This window comes from Pongo abelii, chromosome 10, assembly GCF_028885655.2.
Source record: "Pongo abelii isolate AG06213 chromosome 10, NHGRI_mPonAbe1-v2.0_pri, whole genome shotgun sequence".
Taxonomy (NCBI): Eukaryota; Metazoa; Chordata; class Mammalia; order Primates; family Hominidae; genus Pongo; species Pongo abelii.
In genome coordinates, this window is record NC_071995.2 from 28,050,852 (window position 1) to 28,066,515 (window position 15,664).

At 37.3% G+C, this 15,664-nt stretch overlaps 1 protein-coding gene across 2 annotated transcripts in view; it reads right to left on the reverse strand.

The window, feature by feature from the left end:
* Positions 1-15,664, reverse strand: part of ITPR2 (inositol 1,4,5-trisphosphate receptor type 2) — a 519,932-nt gene that overhangs the window by 443,439 nt on the left and 60,829 nt on the right. The window lies entirely within an intron of this gene.

Below are 15,664 nucleotides of genomic sequence, written 5' to 3' on the forward strand. Positions count from 1 at the left end.
TGATTTCTCAGAGAGAATGGGAGTACCATTCTATTTTGTGCCAATAAATGTGCTAGTTACTTTACGAAAATTATTTTATTTAATTTCTAAATAACCCCAAGATGTCTATATCACCATCATTTTACAGTGTGTACACTGAAAATGAAATAGGTTTAAATAACCACTCAAAGTCATACTCCCAGTAAGTGGCAGTGCCACGGTCTAAGTACAAATCAGTTTGACTCTATTATACCCCAAGGCAGGAAAGAGAAGTTTCATAGCACCAACAAAGAACTTAATGCCAAAACTGTGTGTGGTTCCAGGAGAGAAGTAAGCCCTAATGCCCTAACAAATCCCTTGTTTATAACAAATGAACTTCTCTCCTACCCATCTAAAATGAAAAGGATGGTTATATATCATCCTTGGAGAACTAAGAAAACAGTTATGCACATTATTATCTGTGTTCTGTGGTAGATGAGGAATCCTGGTGAGAAAGACTAGAATGGAGAGTATGATGGTTTCCTATTAATAGTGTGAAAACACATTCCCTGAGCTGATCCAGCAAAGCTACTCCAAGGAAAATACTCTATTAGGAATGTGCCATGGTAGTCTGGTAAAGCTCATGGAACCTTTCCCAGAACAACAATTTATTATCTACATTAATAACTGAAGGCAATGAAGCTAGCCTCCATGGTCTCAGGCACCAGGCTGGCATCCACAGATCCAGCCTTCAGGAACACCCCTGTGGACCCAGGTTCTAACCTGGCTCCCATAGGTTCAGGCTTAAGGCCCATCCCAGTACCTGGCCAAGTACTGTAGAGCCAGGCTTCAGGCCAGGCCCCATGGTTACAGGTTTCAAGTCCACCCCCATGGACCTAAGTGCCAAGCAAGCCCAGTGGACCAAGGCTCCAGGCCCAACCCCATAGATTCAAGCACCAGACTCATATACCTACTGACCCAGGCACCAGGCCAGCCTGCTCAAGGACTCTATCAGCAATCCTGCCTGAGAAATCCACCAGACAGCCCACCAAGAATCTCTGGACGGGCTGATTGGTGAAGGACTTTCCTTGCTGAAGTTAGTTAAGACTAGACTAGATGCCAAATTCTCAAAACGTGCAGACACCAACACAAGGTCACAAAAATCACAAATAATCAGGGAAACACAAAACCACCAAGGAACAAAACAAAGCAACAGTGACCAACCCTAAAGAAATGGAGATCTATACATTTTCCGATAAAGAGGTCAAAATAATAATCTTTAAAAAGTTCGGTGAGGCTGGGCATGGTGCCTTGTGCCTGTAATTCTCAACACTTTGGAAGTGGAGGTGAGAGAATCGCTTGAGGCCACAAGTTTGAGACCAGCCTGGGCAACACAGTAAGAACACATTTCTACAAAAAACTTTTTAAAAATTAGCCAGGCATAGTGGCACATGCCTGTGGTTCCAGCTACTCAGGAGACTGAGACAGGAGGATCACTTTAGTCTGGGGATTCAAGGCTGTACTGAACTATGATCATGCCAACACACTTCAGCTTGGGCAACAGAGCAAGATCCTGTCTCTAAAAAAGAAGTTCAGTAAACTACAAGACATCTCAGATTGACAACCAAACAAAAACCAGGAAAACAATTACACAAAATTAGAAGTTCAACAAAGAGACAGAAACCATAAAAAGAACTAAATAGAAATTCTGGAGCTAAAGAATACAATGTCTTAACTGAAAAATTCCATAAAGGGCTTTAACAGCAGATTTGTTCAAACTATAGAAGGTGAGCTCAAAGGCAGGGCATTTGAAACTACCCAGTCAAAGAAACATGAGAAAAAAAGAATTTAAAAAGACTGAAAAAAGCCTACATGAGTATAGGATATCATCAAGAGAACTGATATAGGAATTACGGGGTCCCAGAAGGAATAAAGAAAGAAAAGGGGGCATAACAGTTATTTAAAGAAATAATAACAGAATACTTCCCTAATTTGGACAGGAAATGAACATCCAGATTCATGAATTCCAAATAATGCTAAATAGATTAACTATAAAGAGATCTTCACTGAAACACATTAAATCATTCTCAAAAGTCAAAGTGAATTTTGAAAGCAGCAACAGAGAAGCAACTCATCACAAACAAGAAAACTTACATAAGACTCTCAGCAGATTTCTCAGCAGAAACCTTGCAGGCCAGGAGACAGTGGGATGATATATTCAAAGTGGTGAAAGAAAGGACTGCCAACCAAGACTACTACGCTCAGCAAGACTCTCTTTCAGAAATAAGGGAACGATAAGGACTTTCCCAGAAAAATAAAAGCTGGGGGAGTTTATCACCATGAGACCTGCCTAACAAGAACTGCTGAAGGCATTTCCTAAAGTTGAATTGAAAGGACACTAATTAACAACATGAAAACATGTAGAAGTATAAAATTCACTTTAAAGGTAAGATTATAGTCAAATTCAGAATCATCTACTGTAATGGTGATGGATAAATGGCTTTTAATTCTAGTATAAAAGTTAAAAGACAAAAGCATTAAAAATAAGTGTAGCTATAATAACTTGTTAATGGATATACAATATATAAATATATATAAATTGTGGCATCAATAACATAAAATTATCATAAAAACAATTATACAAAATTAGAAGTTCAACAAAATTAGAAGCAGTGTAAATAAAACTCTACACTTTAACTTCTCCTGGGAGGAGAAGTTAGTGTAGAGTTTTTGTATGCAGTTGAAGTTACGTTGCTATCAGCTTAAAATAAACTGTTATAACTACAAGACATTTTAGGTTACAGAGCACAAAGTTTCAGTCAGGATGAATAAATTCTAGAGATCTATTGTACATTATGACTATAATTAATGAAATGTATTTTATACTTTAAAATATCTAAGAGAGTATATCTTACATGTTCTCACCACAATAAATACATTTGTGTGGTGATGGATGCGCGTTCTGGGGCATATATGCTTCATTTAATCAATTCATAATGTATATATATATTAACTCTTCATGTTATACACCATAAATATATACATTTTTTCTTTGCCAATTATAGTTTAATAAAGCTGGAGGAAAAAATTAAAAGTACCAGTTCAAAAAATGAATAAATAAATAAATGTAATCAAAGGCAATGAAATAGTGAAAATAATGAAAATTGTGAAAACAGGCTACTGAAAATAAAGGTATGACTTTTTTCCCATCGAAGTTTATGAATCCAAAAAACAATGAGATTTATATTTAATTTAGGGATACATATACATGTGGTAAATGATAAAACTAAAGAAAATAAAGGGGATGGTTAACACAAAACTCAGGATAGTAGTTACCTTTGTGGTGAAACGGAGGCTTCTAAGTTACTTGCAAGTGCTCTTTCTTAAGCTAGCTGAGAGGCACTTGTGTAATTTTTATTTCTTTTAGAAGTTCTATTAGTGGGGAATTTCTTCCCCACTTCCATTGTTTCCTTCTGGTAACGGGAATCTGAAGAGTGAAACTGTGGCATTTCTCCATTCTTTTACTTACACAGCCCTAAAGAAGTGAAGGGACTTATATGATTACCTGAATGCTAAGACTGGGTAAAATTACAGGTTCAGAATTGGCACACCCACTTGGCCAAAATGCCTAAAGCCAGATCTTTACATCTAGCCTCTATTACATAAAAGGTGGAAATTTGATATCCATCTTCCCTACCCTCCTCCTCAATCTTTCTTTAGTGAAAGGAACAGGTCTACTTAACTTCAAAACCTGCTATAAAGCTACAGTAATCAAGACAGTGTCATGTTTGTGAAAGAACAGACAAACAGATCAAAGGAACAGAACTGATAGCCCAGAAATAGACTTACATAAAAATATCAACAGACCTTTGACTAAGGAACAAAGGCAATAAAATTAAGTAAAGGTAGTCTTTGAACAAATTATGCTAGAACAACTGGACATCCACATGCAAGAAACTAAATCTAGACAAAGCCTTTTCACCCTTCACAAAAAATAACTAAAAATGGATCATAGACCTAAATGTGAAGTGCAAAACCATAAAACTCCTAGAAGATAACATAGGAAAAAAGTCTAGATGACCTCGAGTGTGGCAATGACTTTTTAGATACAATACCAAAGGCACAATCCATGAAAGAATAAATTGTTAAGCTGGACTTCATGAAATTTAAAAACTTCTGTTCTGCAAAAGACAATGTCAAGAGAATGAAAAGATAAGGCACCAACTGGTAAAAAATACATGCAAAAGACATATCTGATAAAGGCTATGTCTTTGTATATTATTATCCAAAATATACAAAGAACCTTTAACACTCAACAATAAGAAAATAAACAACCTAAATAAAAACTGTGCAACATATATACTTATGTAAAAAACCTGAATGTTCTGCACATGTATCCCAGAACTTAAAGTATAATAAATAAATAAATAAATAAATAAACCACAAAGAAAAGGAATTATTGGGTTAATATCCCAACTGTCAGAATCACTAATGTGGATTTCTAAATAAAGCCCATAAACAATAACAAAAAAAAACTGTACAAAAGACCTGAACAGACACCTTACCAGAGAAATTATATAGATGACAAATAAACCAATAAAACAAATAAACAAATAAAAAGAAATTCAGAATGTATACTGGAAAAGCCCACATTTCTTTTTAATGACACTTATATTTCATATTTTACTTAACCATTCCTAAATTGTTGAATATTGTTATTGTTTTCTCTTCTTTAGCTAAGGAACACAGCTAATGAAAAACAATATTTCTGCAAATTTTTTACCCACATTTGGGCTACCCTAAAACTCAACTGGAATGAAGACATTGACTGATAAGATTATCAGGCCCTTCCACCTAAATCTGTTGTCAGACAACAAGGAAGCTCTAAATGGCATAACCTACAACACATTTTGTATAAGTAGAAGTTGAACAATACCCACAGAATTTTGTATGAAAAGTCAACAAAATAGCCCATATTTTCTATGGGACAAGCATCAAAACAACTAATGATACCTTTATTTGCCTTGAATTTTGCCCATCCCATGTTGACTCAACAACCTATGTTAATTACAAATTTTACAAGCAAGAAAGTGTATCATTGAATGTGTGTACTCATGAGTAAATGGAGATACAATTTCGTTATTTACTGTTTAAGATCAGAATTCTTTGCTTGCTGGTTAGTTTATATTTTCCTTTCTGAGCCAAGGCTTTATAAAATATGTCTGGTTCATCTGACAGCTCTCTAGAAAGTGTACCAATGTATACTTTTTCCTTCAATGTGACAGTGCCTATTTCCCTCACCTTCTCTTAAAGATTGTAATTTTTACATATTTCTGCTGATTGGATGGATGTAATGACATACAACAGTTGTTTAAACTTGTAATTTATTATTTGTGAGTTTTAACATTTTATCTATGTTGGCTACATACCTTTTGGTTTTTTAACAGCTTTATTAATATATAAGTTACACACCATTAAGCTCACTTATTTAAAGTGTGTAAATATTCACAGTTGAGTTGTGCAAACATCTCAACTAATTTTAGAACATTTTTATCAATTCAAAAGGAAATCTTGTACTTACTGCCTCTCTTTACCTCCTCTTCCACCAGCCCTCAGCAATCATTAATCTAATTTCTGTCTCTACAGATTTGCCTATTCTTGACATTTCATATAAATGGAATCATGGAATATGTAGCATTTTATAAATGGATTATTTCACTTAGCATAATATTTCCAAGGCTGATCTATGTTGTAGAATGTGTCAGTAGTTCATTACATCTTATAGCTAAATAATGCTCCACTGTAGGGATATATCGCATTGTGTTTGTCCATTCACCAGCTGCTAAGCATTTGGGTTGTTTCCACTTCAAGCTATTATGAACAATGCTGCTATGAACATTTGGGTACAAATTTTTGTGTGGACATACATTTTCAACTAGGGGTAAAATTGCTGGACCAAATGGTAATTTTATTATAGCTTTCTGAGGAACTTCCAGATTGTTTTTCAAAGTCCTACACCATTTTACACTCCCACCAGCAGTTTATGGGGGTCTCAATATCTCTACATCCTGGATAATACTTTTTATTATCTCATTTTTTATAACTATAATTCCAGATTTCAAGTGATATCTCATTGTGGTTTTTATTTGCATTTTTCCTGATGTTTAATGACAACATCTTTCCATGCGTTTACTGACCATTTTTACGTATTTTTTTGAGAAATATCTATTCAGATCCTCTGCCCATTTTTCAATTGGGTTGTCTTTTTATTATCAATTTATAAGAGTTCTTTATATATTCTAGATTCAAGTCCCTTACCAGATAAATTATTTGCAAATATCTTCTCCCTTTCTTTGGACTGCATTTTCACTTTCTTGATGGTGTCCTTTGAAGCACAAGAGTTTTTAATTTTTATGAAGTCCAGTTTATCCATTTTTTTCTTTTGTCTCCTACGGTTTGGTGTTGTATCTAAGAAATCACTGCCTAACCCAAGGTCATGCAGATTTACTTCTGTGTTTGCTTCTAATTGTCATATAGTTTTAGTTCTTACACTGAGGTCTATGATCCACTTTGTGTTAATTTTTTTGTAGGGTCCTTTCACTTTTAAATGTCACAGATTTCCTGTATATTCTAAAGAGAGAAGAAAAAAAGGTAAAATTGAGGCAATATAGGACCGTTTGTGTTCTACAGCACTAGAAAATGGAAACCACTGAAAACATTAGCTAGTACTATGTATATATGCCTGTGCATATGTGCATATATATATAATACATCATACATACTTTTAATTATTATTTTTTCCTCCTATAATAAGCCTAGGTTTTTTTCCTCCCAAATGGCAAAGGGAAAACAAGGCTGCCAGTCCCCCAGTCATTCCTTCTTTCCTTTGTTGTTCTCACTGCTGCAAGCTTTCCTGTGCTTTCCTTGATGGCCCTGCAGCAGGCCAGCCTCCGAGCCTGGAGTTTGTTAAAGTTCTTCACATGGAGCATCAAGTATTGCAGCTCAAATTAAAGCAACTTCTTGTACTTGTGTCTTTCCTCTAGTGTAGGCAATATCTGGCTGCCATTGCCCATCTCTGCCTGGAACTCTCACCTGCCTCTGCTCCCTCCAGAGGTTCAGAGCAGTTTCACACAGGCGGCAAATAAATAAAGTTCTGCGCCTAGGGCAGGAAACTCTTTCAATACGAAACTTGACCTGAACCTTTCTCTAGTGGCTTAGAAAAAGCATGTATGTATGTGTGAAAAACTTGAACTTTTTTCTAACTGTAAAATTGATGTATCACCACTGAAAACATTTTGGAAAATCAAAAGACTATAAAGAAAATATCACACCTCTTTTCATGTCCCAGAGTTAAACATGATTATCATTTTGTTATGTATCTTTAGAGAGACAGACAAATTTGCCAAAGTGTACACTTATACATGCATATATATTTCAGATAACCAGAAATGTATTATATACACAGTTTCACATGAAGTCTCTTTTCCATTTCACCTTTTGTAATGTCATTAAATATTACCTGAAAACATTAATTCCCTCCTAGAATAAATTACGATGTATTAAATCTTTTTCTTCTTTTTATATATTTGTTTGTTCCATTATAAATAATCCTGCGATAAACATCTCATCTCATGTTTCTCAACATATGTTTGATTCAACATTATTTATACTTATCAATTCAGTCATTGACAAACATCCTGCTTTTATAAGCTCAGTGGTAGGGATACAATGTGAGCCCTCAGAAAGCTCACAGAAAATAGGCTTTCTCTTGCTCCCTTATTTCATGCTGCCTCCTTGGTATACCTGCTGATTTCCTGATTTCTAATTACTTTCCCTGACCAAACAGGGACAATTTGACTTCCTCTTTTCCTAATTGAATACCCTTTATTTCCTTCTCCTGCCTAATTGCCCTGGCCAGAACTTCCAACACTATGTTGAATAGGAGTGGTGAGAGAGGGCATCCCTGTCTTGTGCCAGTTTTCAAAGGGAATGCTTCCAGTTTTTGCCCATTCAGTATGATATTGGCTGTGGGTTTGTCATAGATAGCTCTTATTATTTTGAGATACGTCCCTGACCATGGTTCTTACCTAATCCTTGCCTATCTACTGCTTCTAACATGTGCTTTTTCCCTATAGCTGAACTAAGCTTATGGATACCTAATGTAGATGACAGGTTGATGTGTGCAGCAAACCACCATGGCACATGTATACCTATGTAACAAACCTGCACATTATGTACATGTATCCCAGAACTTAAAGTATTAAAAAAAAAAAAAAAAAAAAAAACCTAAACCTGTTTCCTGACTGTTCCTCTAGCAAGCATTTCTCAAACTTTTTGGTCACAGGACCCCTTCACACTCTTAAAAATTATTAAGGACCCACATCTGGGTATTTAATTATGCAGATATAATCAGAGTTCAAGTTGCATAACTGTGAGGCTTCCTACAACAATTTGTAACTGCACTTGTGTTTCATGCAGCCTGTCTAAATAGAACCAGAAGGACAAATGTCCACAGCCCTATTTCTAAACAGAGCTGAAGCTTCTGCCCTTTCAAAAATGCTAGTAAAAGCCATTTTTAGGGTACTTCCAAGATAGGACACTCTCTAGATAAGCGTGTTATCCTCCAGTTCTTCATGGCCCTTCAGAGTCTCTGTAAGTTTGACCACCTCCAAGTCATCCAGCAGAACACACACACACACACACACACACACACACACACACACACACACACACACACACACACACACACACCCCAATCTCAGCCATATAGTAAAACATTACAGAAGCACCAGGACTCAGTGGGTTCCTGGGGAGGCATCACTTTCATTTGCAGGCCATAAGTCTCTCTTTGCAGTAGTTGCAGCGAAAGGGCAAGCAAGGTTCCAGGAGAACAAGGGTGAGTCAATGGTGCCTTGCCAACTGAGACTGGATCTCTATTCATGTGGGCTGCTCTATTGCGTTATTATCCACCTTTTTCTTTAAAAGACAATTTCTAAACCACTTCCAAGCATTTGTAAAACAAACATTGCCACCCACCAGCAATGTTTGCTTTATTCTGAAATTGCTGTATTTACCTTGAAAACCACAAACTGTAAACAAGGGCACCTGTTCAGAGAAGATCTTCAAACTGCTCACTCACTAAATCAACACCTGGGAAGGAAAAGCAGTTGACTTCGGCTTGAATACACAGTGTAAAAATCAATCTTTTATCTAAAACTCTTGGTGGTAGCTTGAATAAGTTAATGATTATTAAGCTTATGGAGCAACACAGAGACTTCCATAAACAAAATATAACTTTTGTTAATCTGTTTAATACTCAGAAGAGAGAAAAACAAGTAAGGCCCACCTACCATAAACCATGGAAACACAATATTAATACACACATATTTCCACGTAAAATAATAAATATGTATATAATACCCTCCTTCTCAGTGGAGACACTTTATACTAGAGAATAGGTAAAAAGGGAACTGATTTGATATTTTAATATGCCTAATACATGACACAAGAGAAGAGCGGATGGGGGAGTGGTTTACTTACAAACAGCTATATTTAATTCATGAAAAGTATTTTGACTGAGCCAAAGTTTCATTTCCACAAACAGTCCATGTTTCTCACCACATCACGTTCCTAGAAATACATTATCAAAAGAATGCATTTTCCAAGGGAAATTCTATTAGTGTAACATGATTGGGAATAACTTCCTAAAGAATACAAACTTAATAATGAATATAGCATAGATAGAAATACTCTAACCCTATGACCTCCACATCATTTAGGAGAGCAACATCCTATAAAAATGATTAAAATGTACTCTGTTGTACTGTTATAAGATCATCCTTTTCTCCAAAAGTAGATCTGTATCATATAAATATCTGAAGACTTCACCAAGGACCTTTCTATATGGGTTGAGAGAGGCAAAGGATTGAATAAATAAGGTCTTTCTCCATCTTCCCACACAGGCAGCCTTAGAGGTGAAAAAAGTCACAGAACTGTAGACTGGGGAGGCTTATTCTTTTTTCAGTGAAGTCAAGAGGGTATTTCTGGGTCAACTGAGCTTCTAACTACCCCACAAACTGGTCATGCTATTTCATACCTCTGTGCCTCAGCCAGCCAGAAATGCCTCTTTCTCCATCATCCCCTCCTCTCTGCCTGGTTAACAACTGGCCATTCTTCCTCTGCATTCCAAAGCCAATCACAATTCTCTTCTCTGTGCTTCTACAATCTCTTGGGTTTAAAGGCAGTATAGTTGGTAGCTAACGGTCTAGATTTCAATCACAGCTTTACTTGCCTCCTCCTAGATGTATGACAAGGAGCAAGTTACTTAACTTTTCTGCGCTTCAACTTCCTCATCTATAAAATGAGATATGATAATGTTACTCCTCCCCCATCCCATATCCATTCTTTTCTTCCTTTAGGTAGTTTTAGGTTGGCACATGGCCAGCCCACTAACCACCATGTTCCTCAGGCTCCTTACAGCAACATGGAATCAAGTTTATTAGTTTCCTGTGACTGCCACAACAAATCAACACAAAATTGGTGGCTTAAAACAACAGCAATTTACACTCTCATAGTTCTGGAGGCCAAAAGTCCAAAGTCAAGGTGTGGGCAGAGCCATGTTCCCTCTGAAAGCTCTAGGAGAAAATCTTCTTTTGCGTCTTCCAGCTTCTGGTGGCTCAAAGTCCTCCTCGGCTTATGGCAGCAAAAGTCCATTTTCTGACTGTGTCTTTATGTGGTCTTCTGTGTGTGCCTTCTATTTGTATGTCTTGTACAAGGATAAATAAGATTTAGGACCCACCTGGGTAATCCAAGGCGATCTCATCTCAAGATCCTTAATTTAATTTGCATAGACCGTTTTTCCTAATAACATCACACTTATAGTGCCCAGATATTATATAAAAAGACATACATAAAGACTTGGACATGTAGCTTGCAGGGCCACCATTTGATTCAATAAGCTATATGACTATGAGATATGAGTGAGAGTAATTATAAAATTCCAGGAGCCCCCCTGAAGGAAGAATCTACTTTCCTTGTATTCCCTTTACCCCTTTTCTACCAACTAGGAAATGCTGACTACTGGAACAACCGTGGAAGCCATGTGCTGAGAATGACACAGTTGCCAAGATGGTCCTGGACCACTCACCTAGGAGTATTAGGTGAAAGAGAAATACATGTCTACTATATATAGAAGTCATTGTGGGTTGTTTGTTTTTTGTTGTTGTTGTTATTGTTTTGTTTTGTTTTTTTGAGACGGAGTCTCGCTCTGTCGCCCAGGCTGGAGTGCAGCAGTGCGATCTCGGCTCACTGCAAGCTCTGCCTCCCGGGTTCACGCCATTCTCCTGCCTCAGCCTCCTGAGCAGCTGGGACTACAGGTGCCCACCACCACGCCTGGCTAATTTTTTGTATTTTTTGTAGAGACAGGGTTTCACTGTGTTAGCCAGGATGGTCTTGATCTCCTGGTCTCGTGATCCGCCCATCTCGGCCTCCCAAAGTGCTGGGATTACAGGCATAAGCCACCATGCCCAGCCTGTTTGTTTGTTTTTTGGGCTTTGGGGGGATTTATGTCACAGCACTTTATCTAATATATGGGGACAATAATATTCAATAATAATATATACCTCATATTGCTGTAAAAGATTAAATGCATTAATAGAATATAAAGCAGTTGGCACATTACCTGACATATAGTAAGAACTAAATAAATATTAGTTATTTACAGCAGTGGTACCTTGTCACATTTAGTTGTCATTGATTTACTGTGTAACAGCTGCAGAAGACCGAAAGGACTGGGGCAAAGGTTTGGCACTTTCATCTCAGTATTATACTCGAAAGAATACTAAACATTCCATTACTGTTTAAAGAAGAAATGCAACTGAACTTGGCACACCAAACATTACCCTAGGAACTAATTTATCATAAAGGTGCATATTGGGCCCGACAAGTCTACATGTCCTTCCCTACAGGCACAAATCTTTCAGGCCAAATGCCATCTCAATTAAGAAGCTTTCCTCATCACTCAAAACAGGAAATTAAAATCTTCATCCTCCCACAACATGTCACCATATCTTTTGATTTAGCCCTTATCACTTTCTACCTTGTGTTATATTTTATATATATATATATATATACATATATATATGTATGTATGTATGTATCTTATCTTGCTCATTAGATTATAAATTCCTTGAGAGCAGCATTCATTTCTGACTGGTCTGAACTGTAGCAACTACTTCATACACTGCATTGCACATGGTGTATGTGTACATGGTGTATATTCGATAAATCTGCTAAATGTATCCAATATCTTTTTTTTCTTTTTTTTTTTTTTTTTACTTTAAGTTCTGGGATACACGTGCAGAACATGCAGGTTTGTTATATAGGTGTACACGTGCCATGGTGGTTTGCTGCGCCTATTGACCCGTCATCTACATTTTAAGCCCCGCATGCATTAGGTATTTGTCCTAATAGTCTTCTTTCCCTTGTCCTCCACCCACCGAGAGGCCCCGGTGTGTGATTCTTCCCTCCCTGTATCCATGTGTTCTCATTGTTCAACTCCCACTTATGAGTGAGAACATGCAGTGTTTGGTTTTCTGTTCCTGCATTAGTTTGCTTAGAATGATGGCTTCCAGCTTCAGCCATGTCCCTGCAAAGGACATGAACTCATTCTTTTTTTATGGCTGCCCAAGATCTTACAATGTTGAAAAACAAGCCTGCCTTCCCACCTACTTGAGCCTGCTGCTTCTCTAAAGTGTGGTTTCCACATTTGTAAAACAAGGCTATTCAGGATTAAGTAGGCTAACATGGAGAAAGGCCGTTATAAGTACTCTAAGTTAAGAATTTTAATATTTAGGACTTTCTATTCTTAAATAGTCTTGGCTGTTAAAATACAGAAAAAATATATATTTATTCAGCACTTACTAAGAATTTAGACACAAAACTCACTTCATATACACCATGGGAAAGAAGATTTTTACACATGAGCCTGCAGCTCATGAAAATTAACCCCAGAACACAGGATGGGTAAGTGAGGGAGCTGGAGAGCTGTTCTTACCCCTCTACACCACATGCACCACGATTGTTCCTTTTCTGCCCATCGGTTCCTATTCTGAAGGGAGAGAACTGAATCTCACAACTAAAGCCACAAATCACTCAAAATTCACACACTGTTCATAACTCAGAGACACAATTAATTGTGTGAGTGCTGCTTTAAACAGTGGTTCATGAGACTTCCAAAACAGTCCTACTTTATCACTCAGAACCACAGCAACTTCCCTCTTCCCAATACAGAGGCTAAAGTATTTTAAAGTATAAGCACTTTTACAGTCCTGACTAGCTTTGACAGGAGAAGCAAAGAGGCAAAGCAATGTGTTCTCATTTCATCCTTTGGCCCTTCTCTGAAACCTCATGGAGGAGAGTAAACTTATTATCCAATTTCCACTGCCACTTAAGAGTTTAATAATATGGCATTAGCAGTAAGGGTTATAAACAGGATGACTCACCACAAACACACAGGATAAACATAGCAACAACATTCAACTGGAGAATTTTTTTTTTTTAGTATAAAGCATGTAACTACTGACTTGGAAATCCACTGCAATTTTCTGAACTTCTTTGAGCAGCAGCAAATTACAAACTACTAAAAACGTCTTCACTTAATACATGGAGAAGTTTTTGTCTTCTGTTATTTACACTAAAGATTTGTTAGAATCCATACTGACACCTGTGAACTTAAATTTAAAGGTGTAGAATTTAAGACTATAACAAACTAATAGGTCTACACGTTGCTTTAACATAAAACAACTAATCAAACAACTATGTTACATGCTCAGTAGTGGTAAGACACTGAAAAAGCATCTGGAGACAGAACTGAAACTATATTGCCTTTAAAAATTATAGTTCTTAGCCTGGGTGTGGTGGCTCATGCCTCTAATTCCAGCACTTTAGAAGGCTGAGGTGAGAGGATCATTTGAGGCCAGGAGTTCGAAACCAGCCTGGTCAACATAGTGAAACCTTGTTTTTATAGAATAATTAATTAATTAATTAATTCTTTTCTAGAACTTTATTCATTAATTCAACAAAAATTAAGTCAGCACCAACAACATGCTAAACACTGTGCTTGATCTTGGTGACTGAGCAGAGCACAAGGCTAACACAGTCCTGACCCTCATACAGTTTATAGTCTAATCACAGGTCTTTCAATTAAAGAAACAGATAAAATTCTGACGATCCACAAGAATATGAACATGTGTCCTCAGGCCCAAGTTCACCAACAAGTGTACTAGACAATTTCCAACATGCAAACAGCTTCCCACCTCAACTTCCTGCATCTCTCTTTTTCTCTGCATGAGAGTTCTCCCTGCCACATGGAGAAACAGCAGGAACAGTGCAGAAGTGTATTGTGGAACGAAATGACAACACCCTCTGGTGCAAACCAAAACCCTTGGTGGATAAAAGTTGGCCCCAGCCTTCCTGTCCTTGGGTAGGAGGTTCCAAGGCATGTTCTGCATGGTTTCCCAGAGGCCCCGGCAGGACTGAGCTTCAGTTGCTTCCACCAGGATTGAGCTTCACTAATGCACACTGTCTTGCCTTTTCTTCCTTTCACCCCATTTTCCCCCAAGTCCTCATCTGTGCTTCCTGGGATCACCTCCCAAATAGATTACCTCTACCAAGTCTTCCAGGGTCTGATCCACAGGTACCCCAACTTATACTATCCTAATCTATTTCTCCTCAAATATATTCAATAACACCAGAATAACATGAAATGAGATTATCACAATACATACCTTTTATTAACTTTACAAATTTGAAGATGTCATGAGGTTGGAAATTACAATAAATAATTTGAATGAGAGTTAAGATTTAAAAAAAAAAAAAAGAATAAAACACAAGTTTATTAGGCTAAAACAAACCTAGAACAATAAGCCAATGCAACAAGGTAAAAACTAACAGGTTCTCCACTTGATTCCAAAGAACCAGTTACACAGCACAGGAAGAACGAAATAGAATCCAGAGATGCAAATGAAAAAGCATCAGGAGTTTCCATTGACTAAAAGCACAAGGAGAGTCAGGGACTCTGGCCCAAGATTCTTGGGCTGTGTGATGGTTAATATTAAGTGTCAACTTGATTGGATTGAAGTATTGATCTTGGGTGTATCTGTGAGGGTGCTGCCAAAGGGGATTAACATTTGAGTCAGTGGGCTGAGAAAAGCAGATCCACCCTTAATCTGGGCGGGCACCATCTACTCAGCTGCCAGCACGGCTAGAATATAAAGCAGGTAGAAAAACTTGAAAAGGCTAGACTGGATTAGCCTTCCAGCTTACATCTTTCTCCTGTGCTGGATGCTTCCTGCCATTGAACATTGGACTCTAAGTTCTTCAGCTTTGGGACTCGGACTGGCTTCCTTGCTCCTCAGTGTGCTGATGGCCTATTGCACAACCTTGTGATCATGTGAGTCAATACCACTTAATAAACTTCCCTTTACATATATATATATATATATATATATATATATATATATATATATGTATATCCCATTAGTTCTGTCTCTCTAAAGAACCCTGACTAATACAGATTTTGGTACCAGGAGTGGTTCTAGAGGAACAGAATATTAAGGATGGAGTTCTTTCTTTGGTTTTGGGGTTTCTGGAGCTAGCTGCTTAATACGATTAGACCCAAAAATGCTAAGGACTCTACTTCTAACAG